Below are 4,742 nucleotides of genomic sequence, written 5' to 3' on the forward strand. Positions count from 1 at the left end.
GTGGTGGCCGGGAGCGGCCACTGCACTCCGGTCTGGGCGACAGAGTGAGACTCCAACTCATAAAAAAGTAAAATAAAATAAAATAAAGTTATAATAAAGACAAAGTTGGGCCAGGGGCAGGTGGGTTACGCCTGTAATCCCACACTTGGGGAGGTGGAAGCAAGAGGATTGCCTGAAACCGCGGACTGGAGACCAGCCTGAGCAACGTGGTGAGACATCATCTCTAAAATAAATCAAAACATTAGCCAGGTGTGGTGGCGCCTGCCTGTGGTTCCAGCTACTTGGAAGGCTGAGGCGGAAGGATCGCCTGAGCCTAGCTGGTTGAGGCTGTGGTGGCCGTGAGTGTGCCACTGCACTCCAACCTGGGTGACAGAGTGAGACTGACAATCAATCAATATCATTGACTTTGTTATGCATATAACTCATCAGAATTTCTATGCTTCCATATAGAAAGAACACTGTTGGCTGGGCTCAGCCTGTAATCCCAGCCCTTTGGGAGGCTGAGGTGAGTGGATTGCCTGAGCCCGCGGATTCGAGACCTGCCCGGGTCACTTGGCCAGACTTCTCTACAATAAATAAAAAATTAGCTGGGCGTTGTAGCGTGTACCTGTAGCTCCAGCTACTCGGAAGGCTGAGGCGGAAGGATCACCGGAGCCCAGCAGGTCAAGGCTGTGGTGGCTGGGAGCGTGCCAGTCTGGGCGACGGAGTGAGACTCCAACTCAAAAAAAAAAAGAAAGAAAAAACACTGTTAGAAAAGAACAGTGACTGGGCTTGGTGGCTCAGCCTGTAATCCCGCGCTTTGGGAGGCCGAGGTGAGTGGATTGCCTGAGCCTGTGGGTTCGAGACCTGCCTGGGCAACTTGGCGAAACCTCGTCTCTACAATAAGTCAAAAAAATTAGCCGGGTGTGGTAGCGTGTGCCTGTAGTTCTGGCTACTTGGAAGGCTGAGGCGGACGGATTGCTGGAGCCCCAGCAGGTTGAGGCTGTGGTGGCCGGGAGTGACCATTGCACTCCAGTCTGGGCGACAGAGTGAGACTCCAACTCAAAAAAAAAAAAAAACAGTGTGTAGAAAAGTAAAATTACAGATGTCAAAAAATAGAATTTGTTACTTGTTTTTGGAATATTTATTCTTGCAGCTGGGAATAGATTGGTGAATGTTCTAGACCAAGCATGTCTGGCCTGTGGGGTGTATGCAACCCAGGACAGCTAGTAATGCAGTCCTATAAAATCTTCTAGCATCATATTTTTTTAGCATTTATTTCCTTTATGACCCCATGGGTAGTTCCATATTTGAAATTAATAACCACACCTTATTTATGACAACACTTTTTTGGCAGCACATACATTTATGAGCTGCAGTTTTCAGTTATGAAGCACACGAAGAGCAAAATCCAAACAAATTTTTTTTTCTCTTTTTTTTTTGAGTAGGAGTCTCACTCTCACCCAGGCTGGAGTGCAGTGACATGCTCACAGCCACTGCAACCTTGACCTGCCAGGCTCAGGCGATTCTTCTGCCTCAGCCTTCCAAGTAACTGGAACTACAGGTGTGTGCCATCATGCCTGGCTAATTTTTTGACTTATTGTAGAAGCAAGGTCTCACCAAGTTGCCCACACTCGTCTCGAACCCCTGGACACAGGCAGTCCTCCCGCCTCCACCTCTCAAAGTGCTGGGATTACAGGCATGAGTCACTGCAGCTGGCTTGAACAAACATTTCTTTTTTTTGAGTTGGAGTCTCACTCTTGCCAAGGCCAGAGTGCAGTGGCATGCTTCTGGCCACCGCAGCCTCGACCTGCTGGGCTCAGGTGATCCTTTCACCTTAGCCTTCCAAGTAGCTGAAACTATAGGCATGTGCCACCACGCCCAGATAATTTTTTGATTCATTGTAGAGATGAGGTCTGTAACAAGTTCGAGTGGCTTGTGTCAGCGTTTGTCACTGCAGGGCACATGACATTTATTTACCTTTGTGATATAAGGCAAGAAGATGGAATAACTTCTTTACTTATGTCTATGAATTATTTATAAAGTTTGCAATGAATCCATTTCTGTTTGATTAAGTGCATTTGACAGAAAAGTTTCGTTGGAAGAAACACCTTTTAAGTTGAATGCAGAGAAAACCCCAAATAAATGATGTCACCACAATGGGGTATACTCAGGAATGCGTACAATGTAAGTTGATTAAATAGCCTAGAAAACTTTCAATTGTAGTCTCAATGTATCTAAACCTAATGAAATTCCTTTTATAGTTTAAAATAGTACATTCTGTCTAACATCACTGGAATTTTTTATTTTAAAAATTGAGAATAACTTTTAACTTTACTAATTCAGTTGACTTGATCATGATATAACAATCCAAAAGCAAATGTGATAGTCAAGATTTGGTAGACAGTTTAAAACTAAAAGATTGTGTAGTAGAGAATGAAATGGATAGCACATGCATTAATTTATTTATATATTTAGAAATGTTGTTATAGTAAGCCAGGCTTGGTGGCTCAGCTTGTAATACCGTGCTTTGGGAGGCTGAGGTGAGTGGATTGCCTGAGCCCATGGGTTCGAGACCTGCCTGGGCAACTTGGCGAGACCTCATCTCTACAATAAATCAAAAACTAGCCAGGCGTGATAGCGCCCGCCTGTAGTTCCAACTACTTGGAAGGCTGAGGCGGAAGGATCGCCAGAGCCCAGCAGGTCGAGGCTGCGGTGGCCGCAGCAGCCACTGCACTCCAGTCTGTGCAACAGAGTGAGACTCCAACTCAAAAAAAAAAAAAGAAATGTTATAAAAATTTATAGGCGGTATATACAGCACTACTAAAGAAGCCAAAGAAGATTTTGCGTTGCCATGTGTAATGTGCCTGCCTCTGTCAGAGGCTGGGAATAATGATTCTGCTGTAATTTTAGATCCTGGATCTATGTTTGTAAAATGGGAGCTGGGGCCAGTTATAGGCCACAGTGAAATCTGTTCCTTCTGTCACCTTATGTTCTTATATTTCCTTTCCCTCAGATAGTAAATTAAGGCTAAAGTGAACATGTTGATATCTGTAGTTATAAAAAATTGTTAGGTAATTTTAGAATTGTCAAAGAAATGCTTGGATCCATTAACATTTGTACTCTCAGCTTTTTAGACTATACACTAGAGGGGTTGAGAGTGTATAGCTGAGAGGATTACCTGAGCCCAGGGGTTTCGAGACCAGCCTGGGCAACTTGGCAAGACCTTGTCTCTACAGTAAATCAAAGAATAAGCTGGGCGTGGTGGCGCATGCCTGTAATTCTAGCTACTTGGAAGGCTGAGGCGGAAGGATCACCTGAGACCAGCAGGTCAATGTTGCAGTGGGCGTGAGTGTACCACTGTATTCCAGCCTGGGTAACATAGACTCCAACTCAAATATTAAAAAAAAAAAAAAAAATAGAGAAAAGATGTTCATTTTCTATTGCAAGTTATACAAGGAAAAGAATAGGTAAGCATCCTATTATGCTTACCTATTCTTTATCCTATTATTCTATTAAGCCAAGTGTGGTGACATGAGTCTGTGGTTCCAGCTACTTGAAGACTGAGGTAGAAGGATCACCTGGGCCCAGCAGGTCAAAGCTGTAGTGGCCATGAGTGTGCCACTGTGTTCCAGCCTGGGTGACAGAGTGAGACTCTAACTCAAACAAAAAACAAAAACGGAAACTCCTCAGCCATTAAACAACTCCTCATTTCCTTCTCTCCTCCCCTCAGCCTCTACCATTCTACTTTCTGTCTCTATGAATTTGACTACTTTAGGCACCTCATAGTAATAGAATCATAAAATATTTGTCCTTTTGTGGCTGACTTATTTCACTTAGCATACTGTCTTTCAAGATTCATCCATATTGTAGGATGTGTCAGAATTTCCTTCATTTTTAAGACTGAATAATATTCCATTATATGTATATGCCACATTTTGTTTAGCCATTCATCTGTCAGCGGATACTTGGGTTACCCGGAGCTTTTGATTATTGTGAATAATACTGCTATGAACTTGGGTGTACAGGTATCTGTTTATATCTCTACTTTTTTGTTGTTGTTGTTGGGATCTCACTCTGTTGCCCAGGCTGGAGTGTAATGGCACAATCATGGATCACCAAAGCTTCCACCTCCTAGGCTCAGATGAGCCTTCTGCCTCAGTCTCCCAAGTAACTGGGACTACAGGTGTGTGGCACCATGCCCTGCTAATTTTTTTTTTTTTTTTTTTTGAGTGGAAGTCTCACTCTGTCACCCAGGCTGGAGGGCAATGGCACGCTCATGGCCACCGCAGCCTCAGCTTGCTGGGCTCAGGCATTTCTTCTGCCTCCGCCTTCCAAGTAGTTGGAACTACAGGCATATGCCACCATGCTCGGCTGATTTTTTTATTTATTGTAGAAACCAGGTCTCGCCATGTTGTTCAGGCTGGTCTCGAAGCCCTTGAGCTCAGGCAGTCTTCTCACTTCTGCCTCCCAAAGTGCTAGGATTACAGGTGTGAACCACTGCTCCTGGTGCCTTAACTTAAATTTAAAAATTAAGCCGGGCTCGGTGGCTTAGCCTGTAATCCCGTGCCTTTGGGAGGCTGAGGTGAGTGGATTGCCTGAACCTGTGGGTTTGAGACCTGCCTGGGCAGCGAGACCTCATCTCTACAATAAATCAAAAAATCAGCCGGGCGTGGTAGCACATGCCTGTAATTCCGGCTACTCGGAAGGCTGAGGCGGAAGGATCGCCGGAGCCCAGTGGGCGAGGCTGTGGTGACCAGGAG

Source organism: Carlito syrichta, unplaced genomic scaffold (assembly GCF_000164805.1).
Source record: "Carlito syrichta isolate Samal-C Ts95f unplaced genomic scaffold, Tarsius_syrichta-2.0.1 Scaffold308870, whole genome shotgun sequence".
Classification (NCBI taxonomy): domain Eukaryota; kingdom Metazoa; phylum Chordata; class Mammalia; order Primates; family Tarsiidae; genus Carlito; species Carlito syrichta.